Source organism: Oncorhynchus mykiss, chromosome 16 (assembly GCF_013265735.2).
Source record: "Oncorhynchus mykiss isolate Arlee chromosome 16, USDA_OmykA_1.1, whole genome shotgun sequence".
Classification (NCBI taxonomy): domain Eukaryota; kingdom Metazoa; phylum Chordata; class Actinopteri; order Salmoniformes; family Salmonidae; genus Oncorhynchus; species Oncorhynchus mykiss.
In genome coordinates, this window is record NC_048580.1 from 51802145 (window position 1) to 51820431 (window position 18287).

Consider the following 18287-nt stretch of genomic DNA (forward strand, 5'->3'; position numbering starts at 1 on the left):
GCGCATGCTCGGATTACGCATCCTGATAATCCGTCTGACCCTGCAGCCTTGTGAATGTTAACCTGTTTAAAGGTCATACTCACATCGGCTATGGAGAGCGAGATCCCACAGTCATCCGGAACAGCTGGTGCTCTCGTGCATGGTTCATCAAAGCGAGCATAGAAGGTATTTAGCTTGTCTGGTAGGCTTACATCACTGGACAGCTCACGGCCGGATTTCCCTTTGTAATCCATGATAGTTTGCAAGACGTGCCACATCGGACAAGCACCAGAGCTGGTGCAGTAGGATTCGATCTTGGTCCTGTATTGACCCGTTGCCTGTTTGATGGTTCGTCGGGCGGCGTAGCAGGATTTCTTATAAGTGTCTGGATTAGTGTCCCGCTCATTGAAAGCGTCAGCTCAGTGCGGATGTTGCCTGTAATCCATGGCTTCTGGTTGGGATATAAACATATGGTCACTGTGGGGATGATGTTGTTGATGCACTTGGTAATGAAGCTTGTGACTGATGTGGTAAATTCCTCAATTCCATCAGATGAATCTCGGAACATATTCCAGTCTGTGCTAGCGAAACAGTCCTGTATTTTAGCATCCGCTTCATCAGACCACTTCCTTATTGAGCTTGCCACTGGTACTTCCTGTTTTAGTTTTTTGTGGGTAAACAGGAATCAGGAGGATAGTTATGGGCAGATTTGCCAAATGGAAAGCTCTGTATGCACAACTATATCGCTGAAATCAGAATACTAGAACATTTAGAATACCACCAAATCAAGAAAACACAATTTGTTGTCCAGCCTGCCTGACCAGCCAGAGCCTTTATTGACTACTTCCCTAAATTGCCCAGCTGAACCGTGTTACTTTAGTTAGAGTAGACTGGTGGTTGTCAAGTAGTAGTCTATCTTGTTTGTTTTATCACAAAAAGGTTCATGAATGGAATTTCAAGGGAGTACAAACTAAAATATGAAAATACAATATTTTGAAGCGGGATAGTTTTCTAGTATTAAACTACATCAATTTTGTACCAAATTATCAGATTTTTGAATCGACGACGACCCTTTGTCGTGCGCTATGACGTAGCCGTAACGTGGGGTTTCCTAGAGCTGAGAGCAGGGTTACCGCGCCCATCTCTGCTGTTTGATGGCCGGGGGAAGCGTTTGAGATACTGGTGGTGTGAAGAGAGAACGGGGAACTACGGTGGGAAAGACCAGAAGGATAGTTAGAAGATTGGAACGAGACTGTTGTGAAATACAAGACCACCCATAGACTCTCAAACGCAGTGTTTTTCCACAAAGCGTTGGTTTAGTAGGGTGAACATTTCCTCATCTTTGTGCCGGTGTGTCTCCTCTTGGCGGATCGAAACCTCTGTTCGGGGAGTGCCACTCCTCGATAGCTTGCTAGATCTAGTCTGTGTATTAGCTAGGTGGAGAGGAGTAGATCTTCGCTGTTTCCAATCAATGCGATATAAACCACGGATACCCTCGACTGAAAACGGGTAAGTAAGTTATGAGTTGGGACGCATTAATGGCAACTTATTTTTCAAAAGACGTAGCTAACTTCTGTAGCTAACATTGTCTGGGGTGCCTAGCTAGGAAGCTAGGCGGAAGGGGTTAAATTGAGTTGAGTGACTCGCTGGTTGAAGCTAACGGGGTGTGGGTAGGTAGGTAGTTGGAAAAGCACAAAACACACTTTAAATTATTCGATGTTGTACTTATTTGAGTTGTGGTTGTAGGTAGTCACAATATAACTAACTTTATGCAAACTTTTTATTATGGTGTGGCTTAGCTATTTGCCATGGCTTAGGTTTTGCAATACCAATGAGTGGGCTAGCTAGCTGGCAGCTAAATGTAACCCTCAAAGCTAGTGGAACTTAGCTTCTTTCGTAAGATCACTAGCTAAAGCTAGTTAACAAAACTGTCAACGTCTGAATTTGAGTTGCACTGTTTTTCACGCATCTAACAAAATGGCAAACGTAGCTAGTTAACTAATATTCAGTCTAATTGGCTTTTGTAAATCAAGATTATTGTGTTAGACGTTTGCTGACATTCCTAGATAACGAGCTTGCTAGCAAATGAGCTATATCCAACCATCTTAAATACTAATTTAGTTAACTAAGTTATACCAAATGTCATAGATGGTGATGCATAATGTTTTAATGCATCTGACATTTTACCAATGATTAAAGGGTCATATAATGCATAGAGGATTTGTGCGTTATAATACAACTGTAGCAAGTAACGTTAGGTGGTAATAGGAGACAAAAAATGGCTATTTCAACATCACTGGAGCCGAAAGCTAGCTAGTTAGCTATCAGTGCACCCCCACACACACTTTTTCGTAGTCCATAACACAGACGGAGACGGTATAGAAAGCCATACTACTGCCTACGTTTGCAATTAGCAAGAAACTTGACATGTTTCCGATTGTGCGTGTGAGCCTGCAACAGTAGCCAACCAAGATGGAACTGCTGCTGTTGGGTTTAGGCTGGACACATTCGACACCTATCGCCTAGTTTGCTAGCTCTCTGTTTACGTTGTCATTCGCTGAACAGCCATTATGTCAGCCAGCCACCAAATTATCTTGCGTTACAGTTAGCTATCATATCTGGCGTGATAACTATGGTGGTACAAGATTATGGCCTTAATACACCTAAAATCAGCAACAAGCTTGTCTATTAATGTATGACGAGCTAGCTATTGCATAAATCAGCCACCTAACGTTATATTGCTAACTAGTAAGCAGTATGTTTAGCCAGCTTGCTACTTTATTAGTGTACGGGCTGGCAGCATTTGATTGGCCTTAATTTGATATACAGAGGAAGTAAATTAACGTTAATTGGATTTCTACAATCTGTTCAACCTGGCCATAGGTTTTACTGTACAAGTGGTTACACCTAATAGCCATACCTCTGTCCGCTCCAGTGTGAATGGTCTTTCATGGAGTAGACTAGAGGAAATGGGTAACGAGGAAGCAGCTAATCCTGTTACTTTCTAGAACTGAAAAGAAAGTGTAGGGAGGGGATTTTTTTTATGTCAACATTACAAGCGGCAAACATTCTAAACCGGGCTTTTAGTTTTGTCGAACCAGAAATTGTCGTCATGTTGAAAACGAGTAATAACAATGTTGCCATTGTCAATCGCTGGTTGAAAGAACTCGCATTTTTCTTACATTATGAGACAATATAGGACGCCAGCAGGTTCAGTTTTCCAATATAGTTATTTGATGTTCCATAATATCTTTGTCACGTTAAACATTTTCCGTTTTTCAAAAGGGATATTTGTAATTTCTGGTTCACAAAGATGAATTAATCTGGCTAGTTCGCTTCCCTCCTTGAATGAATGGGTTCCTGTATTCAGGGCCCAAGCAGCTGCAACGTACAAGATGGCGTTCAAAGCCCATTTACACACCGCTTTTTTCTGACTGAAAGACATCAGCCCAGCTTCCGCTGGATTCAGGGGTACCATAATATATATCGATAATTGTAGTTAATAAACATACATTTGAGTAAATATACTAGTTTCTGAATCATGTATAAATTATATAAAAGAGAGGTGTTTTTCAACTGTGGGATGTGGGACAACATTTAGGTGGACGGTTGTAAGGTTAGTACATCTCGAATATTAGCCAGTGAGCAGCTAAATTCAGGAATCTACAAATATGTATTAAAATCTTATTTTGCTTGGTACACAAAAGCACTTGCGCTTTAGCTGTTCATATAAGTGAGATTTATTTCAAGGTTGGACATTATTTTTAAATCAATATTATTCCAATACAAATGTACGTTTCATTTTTATGTTAAGTATTAAGGTAGTACGAGTATATGGCAGCTTATATTCAAGTGTATGTATCAAGGTAACAATTTAAGATATAAAGATTAATGTATGTTGTACTGATCAGCGAGCTTGTAGTTCAATAACCTTTTTGTATCTTGTATTTTTTATTTTATTTAGTCAGTGTACTGGGGCTGGTCCTTTACCATTGTCACATTTTGAGTATAGGCTACCTTACATCATGTATCTTTTTTACTTAAAGACCTTAATGTGACTTGGAGCAAAACAAGCTGTTGGCACTCGCCGTGGATGAAAAGGGCATTGTAAGGATTTGTGGACACTGATTATAAAATATCATATTACTTTCAATAGAGGGATTGGCCCAATTGCCCACTCCATAACTAACCATTTTTTTAGCAGTTCTGAGTGCCTATCTCTCAAAGTTGTAGGATATTATTTGCTGAACGTGGATGCGTTTTTCATTTGTTTTGGTGCACTTGAACATATAATCGTGAATCCTCCCTACATGTCTACACCTTTACACAGTACTGGCCATCCAGCAGATTGAAGGATGTATTCACTTGTATGGCTGTGCCAGGAGATTAAGTGATTTAACTGTAGTCCTGGAATAGTCGTCACCTAATTTCTCAGTCTTACTCACAGGAATCTGAGCTCCACTGTGGTTTCTCTCATCATGCAAGTGTGATTGAGTCTAATCAGTGACTACAGTATTCAGGCCTGCAGGCTCTCTCATCGCATAGCTCTCATCCCATTACTTGCTTACAGGTCAGAACACCACACTACACACAACACACCGGCAGTAGAACATAAGATGCTTTGCACACATCCACACACTACTGCCCCCTATTCAGTGTCAGTCTCAAGTAAGCTGTTACCAAAAATATTTTCGCTCGTGTCAATGTGCACATTTCATTTTGACTGCGACCCTGCTGTAACCTTATATGATCCACTGCCTCGTGTTGACATCTGGCAGGAACTGGGCCACTCTGTAACACATGACATCTCACAATGTCCAGGAGGGTGAACAGGGAGTATGTCTATACATATAGTGCCATTCATGGAGACTTCAGTCAGTGTCTCCCAGACTAGCGGAGTTGACACTTCAGATGACGGTCATACTCACTAACATTCGCCTTTACAATCAGGTTCCAGAAGCAAAATCAGAATGTGGCATTTGGCCCCCTGGCCAAACTTGTTCACCTGAGAGATGACACTAGAATCATCACTATCAGGGGATGAGCTGAATTATCTGTCCTTTGTGAAGCAGGAGGGATATTTAGTTTTGTTTTATACAGATTTTCATCCCCCTGGATTTCTGTGAGCGCATGGTATGAATGGGATTAAAATCTTAGTTTTTGGATTTCAGCTTTTGGGATTATGGGGCTTGGTCAGTGATAGTGCTGATTTTCCTCTTTTCCTATGATCCTGCTTTTAGCCATATGGAATTTCTTACTATTACAATGACATGCCTTCCATGTTATGACTGGGGCTGCCACGGCCAGACTAGTTGGGATCATCTCTCGGTGAAATGTTGGTTTCTTACTTACTTACACCCTTCATTTGACCATACAGTTGTTGATTTAGGATATCTGCTTTGCATAGCTATATTGTGAGTTGTCATAGCATTTGTGTTCTTTGTGCTTTATAACAATGATGACAATCATTACATTAAAAGATAAACATACAAGTCTTGGTATGATTTGTTTACATTAAAGGTAGACTCGGCGATATGACGTACTTTAATGCAGAAAGTAAACAGCATAGTGGGTCAATTTCCGCAACAACTAAAAGCTTTGAAGCGCAAGGCTCAACTTCTCCACTGTTTTGGTCCCGTGGTTGCCACGCTGTAACGGCGTGAAGCGAACCCGTGCACATGCGCAGATACTGTGTGTGACTTTGTGAGAGTGAAGTCTCGTCTCGCTCGTCTCAATATCTGCGGTGCTGTTCATGGCAATGTTATTTAGCTGAGTCTACCTTTAAGAATATGTTCTTACTGAGAAATATTTAAGGGCCCAGTGCAGTACCTTTTTTCTTCCTGTGTTTAAATATATATTTCTACACTGAGGTTGGAAAAATTACCAGGCAGTAATTTAGTTAATAGACCAATAAGAAAGTTCCAAACCCCTCTGTCAATAACAGCCAGTTTTCTGTTTTCCCCAGATCACCCCCACACTGTCCTAGCAAAAATTAGCTTGAGAAATGTATCTTTGCTAAGAAGCTATTTTTGTTTATTTTTCACAATTTTAATTGAAAACTATCACATTAAAGTACTTAATTGTTACCCAGAACTGATTTTATATTAAGATAAAGACTCCATTGGACCTTTAACTTAGCAGCCCAGTACTTGGGGTTGAGAAACTCCAACAGACATTAACATCCCTCGGTAGGCGGGACACCGCTCATGAGCAGAGATTTCCTGTCAGACTAGACTATTCTCTCCTGCTGTGTCTTTCTGTCTTCCATGTTCCTCACTCCATCATTTTAGCACAGTCGAACAAGATCACCCAGGACAGGCAGCAGCTGTTTGACTGCTAATATTGGGCTCACTTACTTCAGCGGCCAAACTGCCAGAACCATGTAATTCCAATAGATTTCCCAGACAAATCATTTTCCTTGCTTGTGGCCTTACCCCCTCCTCAACCCCACCTGCAGTGCAGGTTGACAGCCCGTCTTTACTTTAGGGTTCAAAGGTGAGCTGCCTTGTCCTGTTTGACCAAATCTGATCCATTTACACCGGTGCTAATGATTCTGAGATTCTATGCAGTCGAATATCTCAAGTTCCACCCAGTCTTTTGCACTCACTCCCTAAATCCATCTACTCCCTCCTTTCCCCGAAGGGTCACAACACGGCCAACCTAACGTAGCAGGCGTAAAAGAAACGCCTGAGCAGAGTTAATTTCTCTTCCTGTTCCTGACTAGAGGGGAAAAAACTGTCGGGAGGTACTCTTCAACCAAGCTCTCGCTCTCCTCTTTTCTTTCTCTCTCCTGCCTCTCCTCTCTCTGCTGTATGACGTGGCCGGTTCTGTGGGGTGTGCCCAGAGAAAAGGACACCCTGGTTATTCTGGGCAACCCAGGTGTCTTGTTGTTACAGCTGATTTATGGAATGTCCAGTGACTGAAAACAGACAGATTTACTAGATTGACTAGTGTGACAACTACCTTGTGTTATATCATTTTAGCTCTCAGCAACATAATCTGCAATTCTGTCCTATGTTTTACCTGAGGAGAAAAATGTCCTTTGTCAATATGTTTCCTCTTCTATTTGTATTGCTAGTGCTCCCAATGTGTCTGATAACCTCTAGCAAATCCAAGCCACGCAGTTTCGGTTAGCCGTACACCAGTAGAACTGTTGTGGTAACTGTTCCGCTCACAAGCTAGTTTGGTTGAAGGTCCACGCTGTATGGCCCTGGCTTATCAGGGATGACTGCACGGCTGAGGGCCACTATGTTTTGAATAGTCAAAGTGAGTGGCGACAGGACTGTTATTGACCCCTCTACTCCTATGTCGTTGGTCGTTCCACTGCTATAGAGTCCTGTCAACCTGAAACAGCACTTTGCATGGGGAACTCTGCTTCTTTGAATAAAGGCCTCCTGCCTTCTATTTACATTCAGCCCCATAGATTTGACTGCCGGGGGGAAATGTCACCAAACCAGAATTCTGAGCCTTTGATAGGAAGGCAGGGAGTGAGTTTTTATATGACAAAGAGACACAGTAAGTCGCTGGAATAAAAAGGACTGGCTGGCTGTCATGTGACACTTCACACATACACTTGTTCCTCTCTTTTTGGGGAGAATCTGGGAGAGAGAGCGGGAGGAGGGGTAAATGTATTCATGCAATCAAAGGAGTGTAGTTTTCTTTTTAAACAGTCATGCTTTTGGCTTTGGGCAAGCTTGACCTGATTTTTTGTTTTTCTGATATGGAAAAGCAAGTTGGGCATATGTCACAAGCACAAACTACACCTTTTTGTTTATGTATGTTTGGATGTAAAAAGTGGTTGAGTTGTGTTTTTTTTTCTTTATCAGACCGGTCTGGCTGTTACCATGAGCATTTGACTGTTTTCCCCTAATCCTCCCTTAATGACTGCCTTCACGCCGTGGCATTTGGAGTATGTCTGCCAGCACGGGCGCTATCCTGTGGAACCTGTTTGACTCCAGCCTCATGCTCAGGGACGATGCTGCAAGGTGGGGGGAGGGCCGGGAGGCCAAGGATGGGCCTGCCAGGCTGCAGAGGTGAGGGGTGCCTGAGAATTTAGGTGCTAGATGGCAGGTGAAGGATTACGTACACTCCCAACAGCTCCATTTCTCGCAAAGGAAGAGGTAACTTATTTTGTATGTTTTTTTTTTCTTTGCTTCTCTGAGCGTTGTTATATTGATTCCCAGGGTTATTTAATGTATTATTTTGTATTTTAACTATTTGCTGTTCAAGCAGGCAGAAATACAACCGGTGTGAAACTTGTCATACTAGATGTTCACTGTATATACAAAAGTATGTGGACAACCCTTCAAATAGTGGGTTTGGCTATTTCAGCCACATCCGTTGAGGACAGGTGTAGAAAATTGAGCACACCGCCATGCAATCTCCATTGACAAACATTGGCAGTAGAATGGCCTTACTGAAGAGCTCAGTAACTTTCAACGTGGCATCGTCATAGGATTCCACCTTTCCAACAAGTATGTTTGTCAAATTTCTGCACTGCTAGAGCTGCCCCGGTCAACTGGAAGTGCTTTTATTGTGAAGTGGAAATGTCTAGCCACAACGGCTCAGCCGAAAGTTACAGATTGTAATGCAACAAAATAGGAAAAACGGCAAGGGGGATGAGTACTTTTGCAAGGCACTGTATCTGCCTGCTTGAATGGCAAAAGCACACCTACCATTTCCACCTGCCCCAGCCTCCCTTCCTAGAAACTTGTGGCATCATGGTATGTTTCACGAATCAATCAATTAAACTTTACTGACACTCCCATCAATGTGGTGTATACCTTTAGGCGTTTTCCACAGAAAGCAGAGGTTTGCATTGATAGCTAAAAACATAATTGTATACCATTGCTTTTCTGCATTTAGGCGATTTCAAAAGCCATTAGTATTTTTAGGCCTAATGAAAATAATGCCAACCTTCTTGTTAACTGAGTGAGGATGGACAGCTTTTCTATGCACGTGCATCATATAACAAACATGTGCCTAAGTATACAGTATGTGTGCTGTCATATGTTGGACCTCCTAATGCTTTAATTGAATTGCTTCAATTGAATTGCGTTATCCTCCCCAGATCTGTTCTGAAGTCAGCCCCACGGTTCAACAGCAGAGGATGCTTGTTTATCGAAGCCACAATTCTAACCGTAGTGGGGTTCTTCGACCCAGTTGTCAGGGAATTTGCAAGGGCATGAGTTGCTGTACACGTGTAGCTGCTGAGGTGGAAATGCTTTTGTGTAGACTGTATGGAGTCCTGATGCTAGTGTCCCCTGTGAATGGGACCTTATATGATGGCCAACCCATCCCCTCTATCCCCATCAGTCAATCACCCCTGAGGTCCTGACTTACTGACTTCAATGGGACTCATTTCACATGTATTATTATTATATGTTGAAAGGATACTTGTTCTGGGCCCTTGTATCAACGTGTACACAAGTAAAAGCATTGTGTGACCATCTTTAATGTTATGCTCTCAATTGTACCAAGACTCTCAGTCAATTAATTATTAAGTGAATGAGAAGTTATATTTGGTGCAAACAGTAACAAAACTCAATCACCATTAGTGAGGCTACCAGCATTGGTAGAAGTGCTGATACTGTAGTCTAGGCCTAGTATATATTGCAGAGGCAGGCCGCAAGACTGATTAACACTAACACACTGCAACTCTGAATATATAGATTTATACAATCAACATCCAAAAAAGAGGAACCCTGTCACAAAAATGTATACATTTAGATACAGCTGTATTATTTTGGATGCTATATCGATATTTTGAGTCAAAGTATTGGTTAAAAAAATGTACTAGTCACAAGTTTGGACACCTACTCATTTAAGGGTTTTTTCTTTATTTTTACTATTTTATACATTGTAGAATAATAGTTTGTCTTCACTATGAAATAACACATGGAATCATGTAGTAACCAGTGTAGCAATCAATGTAGCAACCCTTTGCCTTGACAGCTTTGCACTCTCTTGGCATTCTCTCAACAAGCTTCATGGGGTAGTCACCTGGAATGCATATCAATTAACTTATGACTGCAATCCCGTTAACGGGAGGATATGACAACAGCCAGTGAAAGTGCAGGGCGCCAATTTCAAAACATCAAATCTCATAATTAAAATTCCTCAAACATACATGTATCTCATACCATTTTAAAGTTCATCTTGTTAATCCCACCACAGTGTCCGATTTTTTAAAAATATGCTTTACAGCAAAAGCACCACAAACGATTGTTAGGTCACCACATAGCCACAGAAAAACACAGCCATTTTTCCAGCCAAAGATTTTCCAACCAGTCTCAACCACAAATAGAGATACAATGAATCACTAACCTTTGATCATCTTCATCAGATGACACTCATAGGACATACATGTATGTTTTGTTTGATAAAGTTCATATTTATCAAAATATGAGTTTACATTGGTGCATTACATTCACTAGTTCCAAAAACATCCAGTGATTTTGCATAGCCACATCATTCAACAGAAATACTCATCATAAATGTAGATGATAATACACATGGAATTATAGATATACCTCTCCTTAATGCAACCGCTCTGTCAGATTTAAAATAAACTTTAGGGAAAAAGAAACGCATGCAATAATCTAAGACGGCGCTCAGAAGTAAAAATCACTAGCCGCAATGATTGCGTCAACATAAACAAGAAATTACATGATAAATATTCCCTTTGATCTACATCAGAAAGCACTCCAGGAATCCCAGGCCCACAAATGTTTGATTTGTTTGATAATGTCTGTTATGTCCAAATATTACATATCCAAACGCTCATTCTGGTCAGCGTTACATCGGACAAAAACTTTAAAAAGTTATATTACAGAATAAATATTTCAAACTAAGTACAGAATCAATCATTAGGATGTTTTTAACATATAGCTTCAATAAAGTTCCAACCGGAGTATTCCTTTGTGTCTTCATGAGCAATGGAACGCAAGTGGATACCATGAGGAATAAGCGCGATCAGAAAATGGCTGACTGCCAGACACCTGACAGATTCTGCACTCATTCACTCCCACAACACCATAGAAGTCTCATTCAAATTTCTATCGATGGTTGACATCTAGTGGAACCCCTAGGCAGTGCAACATTAATATCTCAAGGGGATTTCATTGGGGACTGGTGAATACATACAAAGTCCAGATTTCTCACTTCCTGTTTTGATTTCTCCTCAGGATTTTGCCTGCCATATGAGTTCTATTAGCGCGCACCCCGCTAACTAGCTAGCCATTTCACATCAGTTACACCATCCTAATCTCGGGAGTTGATAGACTTGAAGTCATAAACAGCTCAATGCTTGAAGCACAGCGACGAGCTGCTGGCAAAACGCACGAAAGTGCTGTTTGAATGAATGCTTACAAGCCTGCTGGTGCCTACCACCGCTCAGTCACACTGCTCTATCAAATCATAGACTTAATTATAACATAACACACAGAAATATGAGCCTTAGGTCATTAATATGGTAGAATCTGGAAACCATCTCAAACGAGATGTTTATTCTTTCAGTGAAATACGGAACGGTTCCGTATAATCTAACGGGTGGTATCCATAAGACTAAATATTTCTGTTACATTGAACAACCTACAATGTTATGTCATAATTACGTAAAATTCTGGCAAATTAGGCGGCCCAAACTGTTGCATATACCATGACTCTGAGTGCAATGAACGCAAGAGAAGTAACACAATTTCACCTGTTTAATATTGCCTGCTAACCTGGATTTCTTTTAGCAAAATATGCAGGTTTAAAAATATATACTTCTGTGTATTGATTTTAAGAAAGGCATTGATGTTTATGGTTAAGTACAGTCGTGCAAAGATTGTGCTTTTTCGCAAATGCGCTTTTGTTAAATCATCCCCCATTTGGCGAAGTTGGCTGTCTTTGTTAGGAAGAAATAGTCTTCAGAGTTCGCAGGCAATTTTAACTAAAAATGCAGGTTTAAAAATATATACTTGTGTATTGATTTTAAGAAAGGCATTGATGTTTATGGTTAGGTACACATTGGAGCAAGACAGTCATTTTTCGCGAATACGCACCACATCGATTTATATGCAACGCAGGACACGCTCGATAAACTAGTAATATCATCAACCATGTGTAGTTAACTAGTGATTATGATTTTTTTTTATAAGATACGTTTAATGCTAGCTAGCAACTTACCTTGGCTTCTTACTGCATTTGCGTAACAGGCAGTCTCCTCGTGGAGTGCAATGTAATCAGGTGGTTAGAGCGTTGGACTAGTTAACTATAAGGTTGCAAGATTGAATCCCGGAGCTGACAAGGTAAAATTCTGTCATTCTGCCCCTGAACAAGGCAGTTAACCCACCGTTCCTAGGCAGTCATTGAAAATAAGAATGTGTTAACTGTCTTGCCTAGTTAAATAAAGGATCAATAATTGTTATGAAAACTTAGTGGCTACTCATTTCAGTATAGTGATTTATTTCCTATAGAATCTGGAGTTCACCCTTTCCTCTGACATGTTGTAGTTAATTGTTTTCTTCCCAGCCCAGTCCCATATGTGAAATGTGTTGCCTCACATGTAAGCATGCCAATGACTATATGTAGTTTAGGTCCAGGCTGTAGTGTGTGTGTGTGTGCTGTCTTCCGAGTGAGTTTCAGCAACAATCATGCATGTCAGTTTCTGCTAATGTCTCCAGTCATAGCATGTAGTAGAATTGCAATGCGTTTATAAAAAGGACAACATTTTCCTGTGCAAAGAAAGAAGAAATGTAGCCTCTATAGCCTAACCAGTGTTTTTTGCTAACAGTGGGTGATTTAATATTAGCCTAAATTGACTATCCAATAATCGCATTTGGAATAGTAGGCCATCTTGCATAGGTTTGCAAATGTGAGGGTGCATGGAAAATTTGCTTCCCAAACCTGAAACCCACACGCCGCCTATGTTAGAATAAATACCCACATTAACTTTTCCTCAGCCAAGTAACGAAGAGCTAAATCACTAGCCTGTCAATCTACTATCCCACATAGTAGAAAAGTTGACCTATTCTATTGGTCAGCTTGTCGTTCTGTGCGAGAGAGAAATAGCCTATTCCAAACAGACTGTTGGACAGTTGAGGGATGATCAATCCCAAATTCATACAACCAGTAGGCCAAGGCTAAAGCAATGAGGCTCATGCAATACATCAGAACGTTTAGCATAAAATGTTGATAACCTATTATTTCTTCACATTGTATGCGTACAAGGCAGTAGGCTACACCCAAATGTTCACCCATAATGCAATTAGCGGGAAAACACCCTTGAGCGGTTTCATGTGACCAAGATAAAAAATAATCGGCAACACATTTTTCAATTGATTATGCCTAAGATATTGCCTTTACCTGGTAGCCAATGAAAGAAAGTTGATTTGGAAAAAAATAGAACATGAGAGAAAGAGGCTGCTGGTTTCAATTGCATATGGAAGTCTTTATAAAATAATTTCCTGTACGTTTGTTTGATTTTGGCTAGGGTACTTAGAATGTAGGTAGCCCAAGACATGCCTCATAATATGTAGTAAAACATTCAAGTTTCAAACAATTAAGTAAACTCAGCAAAAATAGAAACATCCCTTTTCAGGACCCTGTCTTTCAAAGATAATTTGTGAAAATCCAAATAACTTCACAGATCTTCATTGTAAAGGGTTTAAACAATGTTTCCCATGCTTGTTCAATGAACCATAAACAATGAATGAACATGCACCTGTGGAACGGTCGTTAACCTTTCTGATCTCCCCATCCCGGATCCGGGATCGTGAATACAGACTCAAGCTCATTACCATAACGCAACGTTAACTATTCATGAAAATCGCAAATGAAATGAAATAAATATGCTAGCTCTCAAGCTTAGCCTTTTGTTAACAACACTGTCATCTCAGATTTTCAAAATATGCTTCTCAACCATTGCAAAACAAGCATTTGTGTAACAGTATTGATGGCTAACGTAGCATTTAGCATTAGCATTCAGCTGGCAACATTTACACAAAAAAACAGAAAAGCATTCAAATAAAATCATTTACCTTTGAAGAACTTCAGATGTTTTCAATGAGGAGACTCTCAGATAGCAAATGTTCAGTTTTTCCTGAAAGATTATTTGTTTAGGACAAATCGCTCCGTTTTCTGCGTCACGTTTAGCTATGAAAAAAACCCTGTATCCAGGATTGTGTAAATCTATCAGCAAGCTCATTAGCATAACACAACGTTAACTATTTATGAAAATCGCAAATGAAATGAAATAAATATGCCATCTCTCAAGCTTAGCCTTTTGTAAACAACACTGTCATCTCAGATTTTCAAAATATGCTTCTCAACCATAGGAAAACAATCATTTGTGTAAAAGTAGCTAGCTAGCGTTAGCATTTCGCGTTAGCATTTAGCGTTAGCATTAGCGTTGGCATCCAGCACGCAACATTAACAAAAACATAAAAGCCTTCAAATAAAATCATTTACCTTTGAAGAACTTCTGATGTTTTCAATGAGGATACTCTCAGTTAGATAGCAGATGCTCAGTTTTTCCAAAAAGATTCCTTGTGTATTAGAAATAGCTCTGTTTTATACATCACATTTGGCTACCAAAAAAAATCCGAAAATTCAGTCCTCAAAACGTGAACTTTTTTCCAAATTAACTCCATAATATCGACTGAAAACATGGCAAACGTTGTTTAGAATCAATCATCAAGGTGTTTTTCACATATCTCTTCATTGATACATCGTTCTTGGACACATGCTTTCTCCCCTGAATCAAATGGTAAAGTAGAAGCAGCTGGCAATTGCGCACCGAATTCGACGCAGGACACCAGGCGGACACTTGGAAAATGTAGTCTCTTATGGTCAATCTTCCAATGATATGCCTACAAATACGTCACAATGCTGCTAAGACCTTGGGTCCAGTACAGTCGTGCAAAGATTGTGCTTTTTCGCAAATGCGCTTTTGTTAAATCATCCCCCATTTGGCGAAGTTGGCTGTCTTTGTTAGGAAGAAATAGTCTTCAGAGTTCGCAGGCAATTTTAACTAAAAATGCAGGTTTAAAAATATATACTTGTGTATTGATTTTAAGAAAGGCATTGATGTTTATGGTTAGGTACACATTGGAGCAAGACAGTCATTTTTCGCGAATACGCACCACATCGATTTATATGCAACGCAGGACACGCTCGATAAACTAGTAATATCATCAACCATGTGTAGTTAACTAGTGATTATGATTTTTTTTTATAAGATACGTTTAATGCTAGCTAGCAACTTACCTTGGCTTCTTACTGCATTTGCGTAACAGGCAGTCTCCTCGTGGAGTGCAATGTAATCAGGTGGTTAGAGCGTTGGACTAGTTAACTATAAGGTTGCAAGATTGAATCCCGGAGCTGACAAGGTAAAATTCTGTCATTCTGCCCCTGAACAAGGCAGTTAACCCACCGTTCCTAGGCAGTCATTGAAAATAAGAATGTGTTAACTGTCTTGCCTAGTTAAATAAAGGATCAATAATTGTTATGAAAACTTAGTGGCTACTCATTTCAGTATAGTGATTTCTTTCCTATAGAATCTGGAGTTCACCCTTTCCTCTGACATGTTGTAGTTAATTGTTTTCTTCCCAGCCCAGTCCCATATGTGAAATGTGTTGCCTCACATGTAAGCATGCCAATGACTATATGTAGTTTAGGTCCAGGCTGTAGTGTGTGTGTGTGTGCTGTCTTCCGAGTGAGTTTCAGCAACAATCATGCATGTCAGTTTCTGCTAATGTCTCCAGTCATAGCATGTAGTAGAATTGCAATGCGTTTATAAAAAGGACAACATTTTCCTGTGCAAAGAAAGAAGAAATGTAGCCTCTATAGCCTAACCAGTGTTTTTTGCTAACAGTGGGTGATTTAATATTAGCCTAAATTGACTATCCAATAATCGCATTTGGAATAGTAGGCCATCTTGCATAGGTTTGCAAATGTGAGGGTGCATGGAAAATTTGCTTCCCAAACCTGAAACCCACACGCCGCCTATGTTAGAATAAATACCCACATTAACTTTTCCTCAGCCAAGTAACGAAGAGCTAAATCACTAGCCTGTCAATCTACTATCCCACATAGTAGAAAAGTTGACCTATTCTATTGGTCAGCTTGTCGTTCTGTGCGAGAGAGAAATAGCCTATTCCAAACAGACTGTTGGACAGTTGAGGGATGATCAATCCCAAATTCATACAACCAGTAGGCCAAGGCTAAAGCAATGAGGCTCATGCAATACATCAGAACGTTTAGCATAAAATGTTGATAACCTATTATTTCTTCACATTGTATGCGTACAAGGCAGTAGGCTACACCCAAATGTTCACCCATAATGCAATTAGCGGGAAAACACCCTTGAGCGGTTTCATGTGACCAAGATAAAAAATAATCGGCAACACATTTTTCAATTGATTATGCCTAAGATATTGCCTTTACCTGGTAGCCAATGAAAGAAAGTTGATTTGGAAAAAAATAGAACATGAGAGAAAGAGGCTGCTGGTTTCAATTGCATATGGAAGTCTTTATAAAATAATTTCCTGTACGTTTGTTTGATTTTGGCTAGGGTACTTAGAATGTAGGTAGCCCAAGACATGCCTCATAATATGTAGTAAAACATTCAAGTTTCAAACAATTAAGTAAACTCAGCAAAAATAGAAACATCCCTTTTCAGGACCCTGTCTTTCAAAGATAATTTGTGAAAATCCAAATAACTTCACAGATCTTCATTGTAAAGGGTTTAAACAATGTTTCCCATGCTTGTTCAATGAACCATAAACAATGAATGAACATGCACCTGTGGAACGGTCGTTAACCTTTCTGATCTCCCCATCCCGGATCCGGGATCGTGAATACAGACTCAAGCTCATTACCATAACGCAACGTTAACTATTCATGAAAATCGCAAATGAAATGAAATAAATATGCTAGCTCTCAAGCTTAGCCTTTTGTTAACAACACTGTCATCTCAGATTTTCAAAATATGCTTCTCAACCATTGCAAAACAAGCATTTGTGTAACAGTATTGATGGCTAACGTAGCATTTAGCATTAGCATTCAGCTGGCAACATTTACACAAAAAAACAGAAAAGCATTCAAATAAAATCATTTACCTTTGAAGAACTTCAGATGTTTTCAATGAGGAGACTCTCAGATAGCAAATGTTCAGTTTTTCCTGAAAGATTATTTGTTTAGGACAAATCGCTCCGTTTTCTGCGTCACGTTTAGCTATGAAAAAAACCCTGTATCCAGGATTGTGTAAATCTATCAGCAAGCTCATTAGCATAACACAACGTTAACTATTTATGAAAATCGCAAATGAAATGAAATAAATATGCCATCTCTCAAGCTTAGCCTTTTGTAAACAACACTGTCATCTCAGATTTTCAAAATATGCTTCTCAACCATAGGAAAACAATCATTTGTGTAAAAGTAGCTAGCTAGCGTTAGCATTTCGCGTTAGCATTTAGCGTTAGCATTAGCGTTGGCATCCAGCACGCAACATTAACAAAAACATAAAAGCCTTCAAATAAAATCATTTACCTTTGAAGAACTTCTGATGTTTTCAATGAGGATACTCTCAGTTAGATAGCAGATGCTCAGTTTTTCCAAAAAGATTCCTTGTGTATTAGAAATAGCTCTGTTTTATACATCACATTTGGCTACCAAAAAAAATCCGAAAATTCAGTCCTCAAAACGTGAACTTTTTTCCAAATTAACTCCATAATATCGACTGAAAACATGGCAAACGTTGTTTAGAATCAATCATCAAGGTGTTTTTCACATATCTCTTCATTGATACATCGTTCTTGGACACATGCTTTCTCCCCTGAATCAAATGGTAAAGTAGAAGCAGCTGGCAATTGCGCACCGAATTCGACGCAGGACACCAGGCGGACACTTGGAAAATGTAGTCTCTTATGGTCAATCTTCCAATGATATGCCTACAAATACGTCACAATGCTGCTAAGACCTTGGGCGAACGACAGAAAGTGTAGGCTCATTCGTTGCGCAATCACAGCCATATAAGGAGAGAATGGAAAACAGAGCTTCAGAAATTCTGCTAATTCCTGGGTGATGCATCATCTTGGTTTCGCCTGTAGAATGAGTTCTGGGGCACTTACAGACAAAATCTTTGCAGATTCTGAAACTTCAGAGTGTTTTCTTTCCAAAACTGTCAAGAATATGCATAGTCGAGCATCTTTTCGTGACAAAATATCGCGCTTAAAACGGGAACGTTTTTTATCCAAAAATGAAATAGCGCCCCTAGAGCTCTAACAGGTTAAGACACTAACAGCTTACAGACGGTAGGCAAT

At 39.9% G+C, this 18287-nt stretch overlaps 1 protein-coding gene across 2 annotated transcripts in view; it reads left to right on the forward strand.

Annotated features, from left to right (window-relative positions):
• Positions 1-916: 916 nt before the first annotated feature.
• The window catches only part of LOC110492222 (guanine nucleotide-binding protein G(I)/G(S)/G(T) subunit beta-1), a 59136-nt gene continuing 41765 nt past the window's right edge, over positions 917-18287 (forward strand). Inside the window, exon 1 of one of the 2 annotated variants that reach the window (XM_036947185.1) lies at positions 917-1488. The gene's annotated coding sequence lies outside the window, so the exon portion shown is untranslated. The remainder of the gene's footprint in view (positions 1489-18287) is intronic. The other variant, XM_036947184.1, reaches the window with a different exon arrangement.